The 18,328-nt window shown below is 35.9% G+C and overlaps 1 long non-coding RNA gene across 1 annotated transcript; it reads left to right on the top strand.

Moving 5' to 3' along the window:
- Nucleotides 1–1,363: 1,363 nt before the first annotated feature.
- Nucleotides 1,364–15,267, top strand: LOC131801538 (uncharacterized). The gene is made up of 2 exons (XR_009341854.1): nt 1,364–1,845; nt 14,977–15,267. It is a non-coding gene; the product is annotated as an uncharacterized LOC131801538 (long non-coding RNA).
- The last annotated feature ends 3,061 nt before the right edge of the window (nt 15,268–18,328 follow it).

The raw sequence follows: 18,328 nt of genomic DNA, 5'->3' as shown, positions 1-18,328 counted from the left end.
AAACGTGGACTTGCACTGAACATTTTCTGTCATAGGCTGTAGTATCCATTACGAACTTCAAACACCGAATTTGAAACAATTCCGGGGAATAGTGTAGCTAAAATCATCAAAATTCCAAATAAAGTGAGGTACCGTTATATGGGGGCTATATGCAAACGTGGACTTGCACTGAAAATTTTCTGTCTTAGGCTGTAGCATCTGTTACGAACTTAAAATACCCAATTTGAAAAAATTCCGGTGGATAATGTTGCTAAAATCATCAAAGTACCGAATATCGGGAGGTACCGTTATATGAGGGCTATACGAAGACGTGGACCTGCACAGACAATTTTCTTTCATAAGCCGTAGTATTCATTACGAACTTCAAATACCAAATTTGAAACATTTCCGGCGAATAATGTCGCTTAAATCACCAAAATGCCGAAAAAGGGAGGTACCATTATACCAAACCAAAACGTGGACCTATATCAACCATTTTCAGTACCAAAAGTCCTGCAGACTAAATATACACTTGGGTAAAATTTAATCAACCTACTTCAATTCCTTCGGAAGCTAGAGTGATTTCCACAGCCGGACGAACGGTCATCGTTAAATCGACATAGAATTTTATGCTGATAAATAATATATATACTTTGTGGGTATAAAATGTATATTTCGATGTGCTAGAAACGGAATGACAAACTTAATATACTCTTTATACTATAGTGGAGGGTATAAAAAGGCCTTACACGAATTGTAAGAAAAAATCTTAAATTTTAAGGTGGACTTTTCGCTGACGAATTAGCGGGCATTTGCTACTATTAGATAATGCGTAAAGTTAGAATATGTAGTTTCAATTTTTATGACACGTCTGTATATATGAGGCGAAACACTGTCTGCAACTTTCAAACTTGTTGATTTCATATATAGGTCACTTTCTTGATCTGCCTTTCCACCATTGCGCCATGAAATTGACTTTACATTGTAAGAAGACAATCTTTTTTTAATTCAGCCAGAAGTTACCCATTTTGTATAACCTGTTTTGTGAAAAATACAAAAATTACAAGTCAAATAAAGTTCAACCATATTTTTAAATTGGCCCCATCGACAAAGAGTGATGGAGTATCCCATATGTTAGTAGCAATGTAAAATACAATTAAGACACCGAAAGATGGATAAATGACAACAGTAATAAAAAAATGATACTTTTAGATATTAAATGGCAAAATTACCCCTCTGCCAAGCGCCGCATAGATAATAATTGGCATTACAGCCAAGACGTCGACCGGCAACGCCAACGCCGACTCCAACACAGACGCCAACAACGTAAAGAGTGACGTCTCTCTCTCTCTCTCCAAAATAGAGCCCAGCCACAGTTGTGAATTTACTAACTGTTGTGTGGAGAGTGTCAGAGCATCTGCGTTGGCGTAGACATTGCCGTCAACGTCATGCCATAATGATCATACACTCTTGTGTGAGCCGTAGAACAACGACAGTTACGTTGCCGGACATCAAACTACTGCTGGATGGCTGACTTAACTGAGTGATCTCAACTTTGGTCGTTTAAACAAAAAGTCAGTTGACGAAAAATGTTGCTCGCAGCAACAACAAAAGGCGGTTAAGTGCGAGGAAATACGGAAAACACCTACCTAAAATTGAAAACCATAAAAAAAATTGAAAACAAGAAATTGGCCAATTAATATTGGAGAGCAAAAAAAAGTATTATCAACTACATAATGTATTTGTGAATTTCCTGGAATTGGTGAAAATTATGTGAAATTTCGTTCAAAGTGAATTTTCATTTTCAAAGAAAATCTGTAAATAATACCTACTTTAAAGAATTTAAGCAACAAAATTTTTCGAGTGGTAAATTTTAGTTTTTTTGTTCTTCTTCTTCATTATTTCCAAGTTTTACTTAATTTTTGTGTTATTGTTGTTGGTGGTGGTAGCTGGCCGACAGGCGATCTTGTTTTTGTGTGTAAAAATTGCTATACTACAAATGCCGATTGTTTGGCAGTTTTTGGCTTGCTACCTGTTTGAATTTAACTGCCAGTGTATGAGTGTGGTTTTACCTGTTCGCACTGTGCTCTCTGAGATCCATGAGATACAAAACAAAAAAAATAACTACCCACAAAACCTTATGCTGTTCGTTCCCTACAAAGGGAGAGAGTTTAAAATCCACATCGGAGTTACTGTGTCTGTGTGATTCCATGAGAGAGCAAGAGAATGAGTATCAATTGATTTCAATTAACAAAACAGAGTTCAATTTCAATTAAAATGCATGAGTGCGAAAAAGGGAGAGAGAGATCGACTATAATTAAAGAGAACAAAAAAATAAATACAATTGTTGAATACAATTACCACGTAGTGAGTGAGAGTGTTCAGTGAGTGTAATTTCTGTGTAAATTCAACGAATACAACAACTCCAGTTGATATTTAAAATGTTGTAGCTACAATGCAACAAGTATGGCAAGATCATAAAATGACTTTAAAAAGGAGTAACAACGAATTAAAAACACCCTATAAAGTGTTGAAGAAATACCAAATGTTTTACAAACAAAGCGAAAAGGGCAGCTATTCAGAGGATTGGAGTTTCTTCTACTAGGTTTTTGAACTCAAAGCTAAGAAAATTGTAGTGAAAAATACATGATATGTTCCAAGCAACAACAAACAATACAAGTAAAAAACATTATGTTCGGCCGGGCCGAAATTTCGATACCATCCATCATAAGGTAATTAACATTTTTGAATAAAATAATCTGGATACCAATGCATCACACTATTATCTGCAGTGCGATTCAATAGAGTTTACTTCTTATGGGGTCGGTGGGCCAAGTATATAGAAATCTTGAAACAACTCCAATTTAGCAAAAATCCTCGATTTTTTTAATGTTTGTCCACGGCTAGGTATTTGCATCCAGATTCCAGGAAAGTATTTTTTGCTTGGGCTAGGGATATTTGACTCAATAGTCTCGAACCAAAATAGATATATTTACCAAAATAGATATATAAATAGATAATATTAAAAATCAAACAGAACAGAACTGGGTCATCCGGGTTCAAAGACTCATATCTCTGGATCCAAGAAAGATAATAACAACAACATTGTAGCATTTTGGAAATGTTATAGTGTAAACTGTAATATGGCGGATATGTCTTTTGAGGGATTTTTTAAATATGGGTCCAAAAATCGATAATATTTAAACATTCCCCGAATAACGTTTTGAACAACCCCATCATGTGATCATTGTTGGAAAGGTATTTTAGCTTTTAAATGATGCCTACATCAGTTTAGTGGATCCGGGTCTCAAATATCAGGGCTTCCGGCTCCCGAAAAAAAAAACTTTCTCGGAATCAGGGCACGATCTAAAGGATCTAAACCGGGTCTTAAATATCAGATCAGCCGGGTCCGTCTCCTAAGAAAAAATATTTTCCCGAAATCAGAATACGAATAGTATTTGAGCTTTAAAATGATACCTATATTGACCATATCAGTTTAGTGGATCCGGATATAACCCATGTCTTAGATATCAGATCAGAAAAAAATACTTTCCCGGAATTGGGGTACGAATACCTGCCTCTAGAAAATTAAAAAATAAATAAGATAGATTTTATTAAACTAGAGTTAAACCGAAATCTTGGTTCGATGTGGTCAATGCTTTGGCAACAGTTGTAGAAGCGGTTATGACCTACAAATACAAAATTTGGACAAATTCGTTAGAAAATTTGGCTTAAATCGTCAAAATAAAGAATATCCGAAGGTACCGGTTTATGAGTGTTATAGTAAAACGTGGACCTATACACACTATGTTCAGACGCCAGAGGTAGAATCTTCTACGAACTCTTAATATCAAATTTAGAACAATTTCGTTGAAAAATAAGGCTGAAATGATCAAAATACTGAACATCAGGAGGAACTGTTATAAAAGTGCAGCAGGAAAACATGGACCTGTTCTTCCTCTTCTTTTTCATTATTTCCAAGATATATGTGTTATTGTTGTTGGTGGTAGCTGGCCGATATGCTATACTACAAATGCCGATTGTTTGACAGTTTTTGACTTGCTACCAGGAAAACGTGGACCTGTACAGACAATATTCTGTCACAGGAGGTGCAAACTCTCAATACCAAATAAATACGTTGACCGATATTTATTTAGAGGTATTACAAAGAGAATGACAAATTTAATATTCTCTTCTTTCCAAGGTGGAGGGTATAAAAATTAGTGATGTTCGCTTATAAAGCTGCAGTTTGATCACCAGTGCAAGTGTCTTCAAAGTGCATGTTTCCGCATGAATGATTATTTCATGTGTGAGCTCCGATTATGAACCTGTCGGATATGCTTTACCAGCCTATATATTGGTTTATGATGTAAATAGATTCAAGGTGTAGTTATGAGCAATCGTAGACGTGTCATTTTTACAAAAATCATCCTGGCTATGATGTTTTTAAAATAATTTCTTCTAATGTTTTGTAAATTGTCAAATTAACAAATGAAAAGGGAATACATTCGGCCGGGCAGAACTATGAAAAGTACTGCTAAAATCACAAAATACCGAATATAGGGAGTCACCGTTATATTGGGCCCTATACGACTTGGTCATATTGTCACAGGCCACTACAATATTCAAATACGAGACTTTTCCGAGTGAATAATGTGGGTAAAATCATCAAAATACCGAATATAGGAATGTACCGATGTATGGAGGCTATGGCCTGGACCTACTTAGGAAATTTGAGGAGGCAGGATTTTTGGCGGAGTCTTTGTGTTAATAACAAAAATATCTTATCTCTCATCTTTCATAGGGAATAAATGTTCCTTTTCCACACCAAATGTTATTCTCATACAGATATCAAAGAGAACCGTATTTACAAAGAATACCAAATGGGTTTCTCTAAGACCTTCCTGAAGAAGAGCTGTAGTTCTTTTCATAGCTGATAATGGTTAATATTTTTTTGGAGATTTTTTGTTGCAAAATGTTTTTTTGGAATATTTTTAACAAGAGCATGTAATTTATATACCCTCTACCAAGAATTGTATTCCCTTTATCATGAAGGCCATATTGAGATTATCATTCCATTTGTCACTCCTGGATAAGATCGGCATTAAATTCTTAGTGAATTTAACCATTTTCCAGCTAAAATGGTGATCAGAGCTATCTTTTATTTGCAGTCAGGTCAAAATCGACGATTTAAGCTAATATCAAACAAGTTAAAAAGTATCAGTCGGTATTGACGACAGATATATACCCTCAGCCTATGTTCGATTAAATAATCGAAATATATTTAACTAGTGTTACAATTATTCAAACGTGCCGGTGTCGAAGGAATGGGCCAATATTGTCCATTTCGTATCAGACTCAAAAAATATGATATAAATATTCCAACGTTCCTGGTATGAATTATATCGACTCACCCCTTACTTTATATGAGATATGTAATAATTTTTAGAAAATGTTCAAAAGTGTGTGATGTACCATATAGAGTGTACCGAAATAATCCATTTTTATACTTCATCTGATATTGAGCGAAATATGGGGCTAAATTACAAGAAAAGTAATTTATGTCCAATTGTATGCGAAATCATAATTTCCGATACATTTCATATTCATATCTGGCTTCTTATTGAGAGAAATATTTGAGCATAGCAAATAGTAGAGAATTGCTAAATTGTTTCGAAAGTTATGACAGATAAAATTATTGAAAATTGTGACCCTTTGTATAAACTTCCCAACAGATTTTGTGTTAGCAAAAATATTTGTGTGTGTGAAATTTGAAAAGAGTTGGATGCTTATTTAGCTTTATTTGTGCGTTTTGTTTTTCAAAATCTTGAACCCTATGCATAGGGGAGGTACCAGAAGAAATGGTTCGATCTATACCACATTTATAACAGATCTTGTGTTGATAGAAATATTGAGATGTGCCAAGTCTAAATGGAATCGGATCTTAATTTGGCATTTTATGAGCTTCATGGGTATTCAAAATTTCGACACTTTGTGGGGGAGGTACCAGAAGGAGTGGACCGATACATTTCATGTTAACACCAGATTTTGGGTTTATAAAAATATTGAGATATGTGAAATTTGAAGACTATCGGATCACATTACATCACATTTTATAAAAGTTATAATTATTCAAAATTTTTGGGGGAGGTGTCTGATGGAGTGGACCGATATTGTACATTTTCGCACCTGAACTAGAACTGATGAAAATATTAGGATTCGCAAAGTTCAAGGAAAATCGGATTATCCTTTCTCTTTCTGTGCAATAAATTATTTTCTTTGAAAATTTTGACATTTTGTGTGGGAGGTACCAGAAGGAGTGGACCGATATTGCCCAACTCCGAACTCGATCTAAGTTTGACAAAAATATTGCGATGTACCAAGTTTGGACCAAATCGGATACTCCCTTCGAGAGTTATCGTGCGCACCAGCCAGACAGACAGACAGACGGACGGACATCGCTAGATCGATTCCAAATGTTCTGAAACGGATTGGGTCCAAAGAGACCTAGGGTCTAAAACTGTCATTTCGACTAGGCACGTTTTGACCGTATCAAATGATATATACCCTCTGTAGCCATATGGCTGAGGGTATAAAAACTGCCTCTGAAACTGATAACTGGTATTAAGTACCATTATTGGGTATTCATAGAATACTGTAATTGATTGGACCATTAATTAAATAGTTTGCAATTATTCATGGCATTCTTAACATTCAATACTCTTTTTTCAAACCACAATTATTTGTAATATTCAATAAAAATATTCAAATTACACATTACCATGTGAATGAAATCCAATCCCAATTCTTAATGACTACATTTTGTTTTGTTCAATGCTATGGCTTTGGATTGCATAGCCTTGACTAACTAAGAATTCCTATCGATCTAAAAATGACAAAGATTTATTCTATAGAACTATTCAAGCCAGAATGAGAACTGAAACAATTTTTTTTTTCAAATACAAATAAACAATTTTTCATGTCAAATCAAACTTGAAATCTGAAACTGCCACACAAGTCAAGACTTGGTGGTGCTGCTGGTTTGGTGTCTGTCCAAGGGAATGTTGTTTATCTTTTGGATACTGAGCTTTGTTTCTGTTTCAATTTTAATGTTGTTTGCAATTACTATTTTGCTGATTACATTTTAAATGTTTGTTGTTGTCGTTGGTTTTTTTTTTTGTTTTTGATTTGCGGATGTGCAGAGTTTCACTCCCGCCCAGAGCAGTCAATTGTTGTATAGATGGTAAATCTTGAAGTTTCGCTTTTTGTTTCAAAGACATCTCAGATTGAGAGATCTCGAAGATGTGTGACCTCCATACGGTCAGTTCGTCCGTCCGTCCGTCCGTCAGTCGGTTGCATAAACAATGACTTGGAGCTTAACATTTAAAATTGCAGCGCACAAATGTTATCACTTTGTGTTTGCTGGAGCGGCGGCGAGAGCTCATCAAAACAAAAACAAACAAAATAAAAGCATCAATAAACCGCAAAGTTCTCAGATTGTTATGGAGTATTGTTATTAAGCTTATTACTGTCGTTGTTGTTGTTGTTGCTGCTGCTGCTGTTGGTCTGTACCCGAATCTATTGTCAAATGGTGTTTTTGTTTAGCTGTGAGAATAATAAGCTACCGCCACTTTTGTTGTTGGAAATGTAATTCATCGTCATGCTTACCACCAGCACCTTGCATAGTACACTCCGCTCTCTACCACAAAGCAAAAGCGTATATAAAGATTCGCCGTTGCCATTGTTATCATTCGCAATTAAAAAAAAAAAGATCGCTGTAAAAAGTTTACGAAAAAAGTGACGTGCGAGAAATTTAATCTCTGTTGATTCAATCTGGTAACCTTAGTCGTAAATAAGCACCTCTGCTGTCATTAATTGACATACAGTGGTTTGGATGACATTTCATGTTCTATGAGAAAAAAAAGGGATATTTTTGGGAGATCTATTTTTTAAACGACTTTTAAGAAGTTTTGTAAGCAACACCTAAGGAGTACTCATAGACGACTCAAAAGAACCTTTGTAGAAGAATTTTCAGGAGCCTTTATAGACAACTGTTAAGGCCTTTTACATAATTTTTTTATACCCTCCACATGCATAGTAACTCATCGAAATAATATTTTTACACCCAACAAAGTGTATATACAGGGTGAGATAAAAAAAACTGCAACAAAGTCAAACACCATCATTTTTACATTATATTTAAATTTTATTGAATGAAAGCAAAAAATGTCGGAAATAGCATTAAATTTTAGATTTGTTCGAATTGGTCACCTTTGGCACGAATTACGGCCTTCAAACGACCAATGAAAACGTCACACGCTGCCCGAATGTTGCTCTGCGGTATTTTGGTCCGTTCCCGTTCCCAACAAAGTATATATATTCTTGATCAGCGTAAAATTCTAAGTCGATTTAGCGATGTCCGTCTGTCTGTCCGTCTGTCTGTCTGTTGTAATCACGCTAAATTTAGACGGCTAAAATTTTGCACACATGTTTATTTTTCCAGTAGGCAGTTTAAGTTCGTTAATGGGCCATGTAGGTCCATGTTTTCATATAGCCACATATAACGAAACCTCCCTATATTCGGTATTTTGATGATTTTAGCGACATTCTTCACCGGATTTTTTTCAAATTTGGTATTTGAAGTTCGAAGTGGATACTACACCCTAAGACAGAAAATTGTTTGTGCAGGTCCACGTCTTCGTATAGCCGCCATATAACGGTACCTCCCAATATTCGGTACTTTGTTGATTTTAGCGTCATTATTCACCGGAATTGTTTCAAATTTGGTATTTGAAGTTCGTAACGGATGCTACAGCCTATGACAGAAAATTGTCTGTGCAAGTCCTTGACTTCATATAGCCCCCATATAACGGTACCTCCCGATATTCGGTACTTTGATGATTTTAGAGACATTATTCACCGGAATTGTTTCAAATTTGGTATTTGAAGTTTGTAATGGCTACTACAGCCTATGACAGAAAATTGTCTGTGCAGGTTCACGTCTTCGTATAGCCCCAATATAACGGCTACATTCGATATTTTTTAAATTGTTTTACAGAATTTTTAACGGATTTATTCATTTTTTTTTTTTTGAGAATTGCCAAAATCATTCCAAATGGTGGAGGGTATTCAAAGATCGGTCCGGCCGAAGTTACAGTTTTTTTTATTTTTTTTTTTTTAATTTGGGCCCACATTTCCTATATAACGGAACCTTTTGAAAGGCTCGGCCGAACTTTATGTGGTTTTTTTACTTGGTGCTTATATTAGAGAGGTGTGGAAATGAAATATGTCGGTCCACTCTTTCTTTTACATCCTCACAAAACCTCCTCAATAAAGTTTGCAATACAGACATCTTAATCTCACAGCGATGTAGTTCAAAGACGGTATATCATAACATTTAGGCAGGGGCTTTGGGCGGGTATGAAAATAGACAATATTAGCCAAACCATCATGCACCTCTCCACAAAAGGGTAACATTTTTATACCCTCCTGTCTGTCTGTTGAATTCACGATACAGCCCACATTTTTTGACATAGAGCGACAAAATTTAGCCGAACAATTGTGTATAGGATGGTTGGTATGGAAAATGAGATATATCGGTCAACGTTTTGGTATAGTCCCCATGTAACGGTACCTCTTGGTATTAGGTTATTCTGATGATTTTTGGCACATTTTTTACGGATTTGCCTGAAAATTGGTATTTGTAGGTCATAGTGGGTCCTAGTTCTTGCGGCGAGACATTATGTATAGGTCCACTTTTTGGTATAGCCCCCATATAACGGTACCTCCCGATATTCGGTATTTTGAGGATTTTTGCCACATTTCTTCGTTGATTTTTCAAAAAATTGGTACTTGTAGGTCCTAATGGGTTCTAGTTCCGTTGGCGAAACCTTGTATGAATGGGTACACGTTTTTGTATAGCCCATATAGCGGTACCTATCGATATTTGGTATTTTAATCATTTTCGCCATATTTCTCCACGAAGATGTCTAAAAATTGGTATTTGTGGGCCATAATGGGTTCTAATGTTTCCTCTACTCTAAGGTGGAGGGTATTATAAGATCGAACTTAATGTTTATACCCTACACCACAAGGTGGTCAGGATATTATGTCTTTGTGCATTTGTTTGTAACAGGCAAAAGGAAACGAGATAGACCCATAGTTCCTTTTGATGATCTGCATAGAATCACATTCTGAGTCGATTTATGCATGTCCGTCCGTTCGTCCGTCTGTCCATGTATTTTTGTAAACAAAGTACAGGTCGCATTTATTGCCCGATCCAGATGAAATTTTGCACATATCATTTGTTTGGTCCAAGGACGAACCCTATTGAAATTGGAGATAATCGGTCAAAATTTAGATATAGCTCCCATATATATCTTCGTCCGATTTGCCTCTTATTATGCACCAAACGTGTAATATCAGCCTGAATTGTATGGAATTTTGCATATACACCCAAATTAGGCCTGAAAATAAGTATGCCAAATTCGATCGAAATCGGTTCAGGTATAGCCATAGCTCCCATATATATTGTTCATCCGATTTGTTATTTTTGCCCTCCGCAGCCATAATATGCACTCTGCAACAACAATATTTGGGGAAATTCATCAAATACATCTCAGAAAAACATTTGCTAAATTTTATCGAGATCGGTTCAGATTTGGATATAGCTCCATATATAACTTCGTCCGATTTACCTTGGATTGTGCACCAAACGTCTAATATTTGTCTAAATGATACGGAATTTGGCACTTACGACCGAATTGAGTGTAGAAGCTAGTATGTCAAATTTGGTGAAGATCGGTTCAGATATAGCTATAGCTTCCATATATATTATACATCCGATTTGTTATATTTGTTACCCACAACCGTAATATGCACTCCGTAACATATATTTCCCGTCAGGGAAATATATCAAATACAGCTCAGAAATATCTTTGCCAAATTTTATCGAGATCGGTTCAGATTTGGATATAGCTCCTATATATATCTTTTTCCGATTTCAAATTAATTGTGCACCAAATGGACAATACATTTCCGAATTTAAAAGATACAAATGCCTCGGCATATTTAGTCCTATGAACTTTAAATTATAGTTATAATCATAGCATGTATGATTGAATACTCCCATAAAAACTTTTAATTGTTATGCGGAGCTCTTCTAAATTAGCAAAGTGGTGTAGGGTATCATAAAGTCGGCCCCGCCCTACTTTAAGACTTTCTTTACTGGTTTTTACTTGTTAATGATAATATAGCTCCAATAAGTTGGAAAACAATGTCTGACTTTCTTGAAATTTTTCACATCCCAATATCTTTGCATATATTTTGGAGCTAGTGTGAAATTGGAATATATCGGTCCCCTCTTCTGGGCACATTCTACACAAAAGTTCGAAAAAAATAACATCAGGCATATATCTCAATACATATATATATTTTATAACGTAATGCCCGAATATGTCGAAACTTAGTCCGTGGTAATATTCATATCAAACTTACTTATTGGCGATCAAGGTATAGATTCTTGATTCCCATTATTCTTCTGATATCTTACCGAAAAAGTATACTCATAAGGTGTGTCCAAATAAGGGTATGTATCTATCGAAACACCCACTGAAAGTTGCTAACTTGTTTAGACGTGTTTTGGACATTTATTTTATATATATTTATATATATATATATATATATATATATATATATATATATATATATATATATATATATATATATATATATATATATATATATATATATATATATATATATATATATATATATATATATATATATATATATAAAAATACTCATACAAATACAAAATAAAAAATTTCGTCTCAAAAATTAAAAAAAAAACTATAGTTTCTAAAATTTTTTGATGAGAGCGTGACGAATGTTTTTATTTTTGTCCATTCCATTCAAATCAATATCGTTTCACTTTCATTTTTTTCTCGGTTGTTATGTAGTTTCCTCAGAGTCGATATTGTTCTTTGATTTATTGAAAAATTGAATAGACGACAGCCGCGTCAATGGTTTGTCATTTTGTATTGTCTTGATTAAATTGCTTTCATTTGGTTTTATGATTTATTTTGATATTTTTGTTTTCGGCATTGATGATTTGTAGAAATGATTTCTGGGATGGGACAATACATTGTGAATTTGCAGATATGAGCTAAACATACATACATATGTAAATAAACAAAATTATAATAAAAAAATAGCAAGCTGATAAACAAAATAACATTTTGATGTTCTCCAGCATGTGAAAAACTCTAAATTTCAAAAATTTAGGGATAACGTTATAGGATCCATATGTCGATCCCTGTAAATACAGACTTTTTTGAGAAGGTACTTTTCTACTTGTTACTAACCCAAAGTATCGGATTTAAGTCGAAAGGAAAACTCCCAGTTTTGTTTAAGACTAGATGGTCCTGCAATTTTTATACCCTCCCATGATTGTTTTTAGCGACATTATTCACCGAAATTGTTTCAAATTTGGTATTCGAAGTTCGAAATGTATTCTACACGCTGAGACAGAAAATTCTCTGTGAAGGTCCACGTCTTCGTATAGCCCCCATATAACGGTACCTCCCTATATTCGGTATTTTGACGATTTTAGCGTCATTATTCACCAGAATTGTTTCAAATTATGGATTTAGAGTGAAGTACCCATACAGTCTGTGACAGAAATTGTCTATACAGGTCTAGGTCTTCGTATAGGCCCCATATATCTGTACCTCCCTATATTCGGTATTTTGACGATTGTAGGTACAATACCCAGCGAAAAAGTTTGAGATGTGGTATTTGAAGCTCATATTGAATACTACAGCCTAAGGCAGAAAATTTTCTATGCAGGTCCTCGTCTTCGTATAGCCCCCATATAACGGTATCTCCCAATATTCGGTATTTTAACGATTTAAGATACAAGAAATTGTTTGAGAAGTCGTATTTGAAGTTAGTAATAGAAGCTACAGCATGTGACAGAAAGTTATCTATGCAGCTCCAGGAATAGCCCCGATATAACTTTACATCCCTATATACGGTATTTTGATGATCTTGACTACATTATTCACTGTTTATTTTAAGTTTCGAATTTGAATATGGTAATGGCTTATGACAAACAATGCCTACGTCGATAGACCACAATATGACGGCTATATTTTGTATTTATAAAATTTTAACAGAATTTTTTAAGGATCTTTTTTTTGAAAATTTCCAGATTCGTTCCAAATGGTGGTGGGTATTCAAAGTTCGGCCCGGCCGAACTTACTGCTTTTCCACTTGTTTCTTGATAAAGCGCCCAATTTTGCTTGCTTCAGGGTGAGATAAAAGAACTGCAACAAAGTCAAACCCCATAATTTTTACATTTTTTTTTTTTTAATTCGGATGAAGGCAAAAAATGTCGGAAAAAGCATCAAATTTTAGAATATGTTTAGATTTGCTCGAATTGGTCATCTTTGGCACGAATTATGTCCTTCAAACGGCCAATGAAACCGTCACTCGCTGCCCGAATGTTGCTCTGCGGTATTTTGGCCCATTCCCGGCGAAGCGCTTGCTTGAGGTGATCGAAACTTTGGTATTTTTTAGTGCCAACCTTGCTTTCCAAAATACTTCAGATACAATAGTCCAACGGATTGGTATCCGGAGATTTTGGTGGTCATTGTGAGCTGGAAATGAAGCGAGGAACATCATTTTGTAACCATTCTTGGGTGGCGCGTGCTGAGTGCGATGGTGCTGAGTCCTGTTGCAATGTCCAAGGCCAAATGTCTGCGGCCAAAATGTTTGCGTGCCCTAGGCTTTAATACACCCTCCAGAATATTTTCGCGATAATATTCGGCATTTATTCTGATGCCACGTTCGATTAATACGAGCAGAGAGCGATCATCGGCTGTTATGGCGGCCACACCATCACCATGGCCGGCGCTTGAGTTCTGGTGGCCAACCGAAGGTGCACATTTTCAGCTGACCTCTTGGCAAGAAAACACGATCATTTTGTTTGCTTACAAATTGCTGGACAACGAATGTTTTCTCATCGGAGAAAACCAAATTCGGCAGTTTACCACTTTCGCCCAAGCGAAGGAACTCTTTAGGTCTTTTGAGTCTTTTTTCTTTCTGTTGCGGTATAAGTTCTTGCACTTTTTGGAATTTCAATGGCTTTACCCAGATCTCATTTTTCAATATTTGGCGAATGGAATATTGGGATATGTTCAGCTCACGAGCCATTTTTCGGCCACTGGGGCGTTGATTTCGATCAAGTCGCTTCTTTACTTTTCGAACCATTTCTGCTGATGTTGCTGTTTTCTTCCGTCCACTTCCTTGACGTCGGGATACGCTACCAGTACCACGGTAACGAGCGATGGTACGAGACACAAAAAATTTATTCACATTTAAACGCTGGAGTGCTCTAACGATAGCCAGCCAAATATAAAGAAATCACACTGCCACGCTTAAATTCCATCACGAATAACTTTTCTTCTGGAAAATTCTCACCAAAATGCTTTTGTACGTTTGCAAACAATACAATGAGCTGTAACTGGAATAATTTTAACAGCTGTCGGCCGAGTGGCTTAGAAATGACAGCAGTCTGAAGTTGGTTGCAGTTTTTTTTATCTCACCCTGTATATCTTAAGTCAGATTTGAATCTCATACCATTGAGAATGCCGAATTTTCCCTATAAGCCACTGTGCAAACTCGATCTACCCGACAACTTATTTAAGGCACTCATGCATGGAGCATATGCACCTCGGTTTTCAGAAGTGAAGTTGAATATAATCTTTTATTATTTAATGTTTTGGTTTTATTATTCGTTATTATGTTTTGCTATTCTTACGAAATGAAAGTAAAATTTGTTGTTGTTTTTAAAGTTTCTTTTTTTGTTTCGAAAAAAAAGAAGAAATAAGTCACAACACCCCCTCCCTACCTCTCTCTCGCACTCTCTCACGGCGTCACACTTAAGAAAATTTGAAAATTTTCCACATTACCATGAAAAAATTTTCTCCATAGAAAACAAAAGGAAAAACAGCAATGAATGACAAGATAATTTGTATGTAAAGAAGAAAAGCTTAAGAAAACATGAAAAAATCCCAAAAACACACAACAAATGAAACAAGAGTTTTTGTGCCAAAGATTACAACGATGTGTAGGAGATGTGTAGCCGCCAAAACGCCGATGAAGCAGTAGTAAACAAACGAGTACATTAACCATACAACTATAGTAATTAACTTGGCTAAAAAGCGCCAACGCAAGCGGAGAAACAAAGTAATAAAATACAAAAAAAAAAAAAAAATAAATAAATAAATAAAAGAAAATAAAATAAAACAACAACACAATAAGAAAAAAGAAAACAAAACAGCTCAACCATAATACAACAAAAAAAAAATAAATAACAACAACATTTGTTCAATTGCCCGCTGCATGGCCATATACATAACTACATACATCAGTAACATTTATGGCTAAAACAATTGGCACCTTAAGCTACTTAGGTAACAAGGGGAACCGCCACTTTACAGTGAATGAAAGCTAACAACACACTATAGAAAACTTGTGCCGGATTTTCTCGACATCAACCCCCGCTCGCCCCCTCCCTCTTTTGCTATTGCCTGTGCGTATTGCCATGGCCTTAGTTCAATAGAGAGACGAGCGCCAGCGACTTCACGGATCAAGCTTCCGTTTTCCATTCCACTCCATTGTTGTTAAGTTTTTCCATCGCAGAGCCCATTATTGTCCGACATGAACAGGTAAGCGTAGATGCACCATCATCCGCTAGTAATGCTACAACAAACAACAACACCAACAAACATTTGCTCATCAAAACAATTTTTTTATTATTATTTTTATTTTTCTTTTTTCATTCACATCATTTCAATGTTTTTTTTTTAAGTTTTCCCCCGCTCCATTAAGTGGGCTATGAGGGGGACTTTCAAATATATGTTATGTGTAATTTTATTATTATTTATTTTAGTTTTTAATTTATAAAGTTTATTGACCGGCATAAGCTTAGCAATAAATTGAAAATGGAATCTTGTGGTTATTTACAAGATCCGGGTTCAACCAATAAAGAAAGTCCTAAAGTCGGGCGGGGTCGATTTTATGATACCCTACACCACTTTGCTAATTTAGTTGAGCTCCACTTAATAATTAAAAGTATTTATGGGAGAATTCAATCATACACGCTATGATTATAATTATAATTTAAAATTCAAAGGACTAAATATGCCGAAGCATTTGTATCTATAACTATATCTGAACCGATCTTCACCAAATTTGGCCTACTACCTTTTAGACTAAATTCGGTCGTGTGTGCCAAATTCCATTCCATTTGGACAAATATTAGACGTTTGGTGCACAATAAATGGTAAATCGGACGAAGTTATATATGGGAGCTATATCCAAATCTGAACCGATCTCGATAAAATTTAGCAAAGGTATATCTGAGCTGCATTTCCCCAAATATTGTTGTTACAGAGTGCATATTACGGCTGCGGAGGACAAAAATAACAAATCGGATGAACAATATATATGGGAGCTATAGCTATTTCTGAACCGATTTCGATAAAATTTGGCATACTTATTTTCAGGCCTAATTTGGTTGTATGTGCAAAATTCCATACTATTCGGGCTGATATTACACGTTTGGTGCACAATAAAAGGCAAATCGGACGAAGATATATATGGGAGCTATATCTAAATTTTTACCGATTATCTCCAATTTCAATAGGGTTCGTCCTTGGGCCAAACAAATGTTGTTTGCATAATTTCATCTCAATCGGATAATAAATGCGACCTGCAATTTGTTCGCAAGAATACATGGACAGACGGACGGACGGACGGACTGACATGCATAAATCAACTCAGAAAGTGATTCTATGCAGATCATCAAAAGGAACTATGGGTCTACCTCGTTTCCCTTTGCCTGTTACAAACAAATGCACAAAGATAAATACCCTGACCACCTTGTGGTGTAGGGTATAAAATGACCACCTTGTGGTGTAGGGTATAAAAAAACACATTAGCAAAATATTTGAACACTTTAAACAAGTAAGCAAAGGCTATAGTCGTGCGGGGGGAGGCGACCATGTGATACCCTACAACACTACAATATGTTAGAAGTCCCCTTATGTCCACATCCATTTTGGAAGATTTCGCTTTTGAAATTATGTCACAGAGCACTGCCCAGATATTACCCTCAGGATTTTGGCCAGGGACATTTGCCCAATATTTACGCACTCCGTCGTGCTATTAGTTGTTGTGGTCCATTTCGCAGTTAAATATAATCCAATGGTCATCCTAAATTCTGGAATTCTTCCCTCTCCTTAACTCTCTTCTCAGGAGTGTCGATTGGCTTCAATTGTGTAATCAGGATTTTTTTTTCTTTTTTTGGTTCATTTGAATCCCTAAATATTTTGCGATCATCTTCAAATGCAGGAGGACCCTCTGTATCTCTATATTTATACGCATCTATATGCTTTATCTTGTCTACGATACTTGGCTATATTCGTCAACGAAATCAGCATAAAAAGCCAGAAGTTCGCCTTTTTTGCATTTTGTATATCGCCTGTAATTTATGTTTAGCATTTCGGTAGAATAGTACTGGTCCATTCTACCCGCTGTCCTAAACTCCAACTTCATGCGAGATTTCGTGTCCTTTGGTTTCTATTTGAGACTTTTATAATGACTGCAAAAACAGGATTTTTTTTTCATTTTTTTTTTTTTTTTGTCCATTTCAACACCTAAATATGTTGCGGACATCTTTGAAAACAATAGGCTTTTATTATGACCATACCACTCCATGCAAAATTTCATGAGGATCGGGCCATAATTGCGACCTGTAGCGTGATTATAAATTAACATGGAAAAAGTTCGAAAAGTAAAGAAGCACCTTGATGGAAACCCGCGTCGCAGTGGCCGAAAAATGGCTCGTGAGCTGCACATATCACAATATTCCATTCGACAAATATTGAAAAATGAGCTCGGGTAAAGCCATTGAAATTCCAAAAAGTGCCAGAACTTACACCGCAACAGAAAGAAAATAGACTCAAAAGAGCTAAAGAGTTTCTTCGCTTGGCCGAAAGTGTTGAACTGCCGAATTTGGTTTTCTCCGATGAGAAAACATTCGTTGTCCAACAGTTTGTAAACAAAGAGGTCAGCTGAAAATGTGCACCTTCGGTTGGCCAACAGAACTCAAGCACCGGCCATGGTGATGGCGTGGGCCGTCATAACAACCGATGGACGCTCTCCGCTCGTATTAATCGACCGTGGCATCAAAATAAATGTCGAATACTATCGCGAAAATATTCTGGAGGGTGTATTAAAGTCTTGGGCACGCTAACATTTTGGCCGCAGACCTTGGACA

The sequence above is a fragment of the Musca domestica genome, unplaced genomic scaffold (assembly GCF_030504385.1).
Source record: "Musca domestica strain aabys unplaced genomic scaffold, Musca_domestica.polishedcontigs.V.1.1 167, whole genome shotgun sequence".
NCBI classification, from domain to species: domain Eukaryota; kingdom Metazoa; phylum Arthropoda; class Insecta; order Diptera; family Muscidae; genus Musca; species Musca domestica.
Note: the sequence above shows the minus strand (reverse complement) of the source record. Positions and strands in the feature narration are given on the sequence as shown.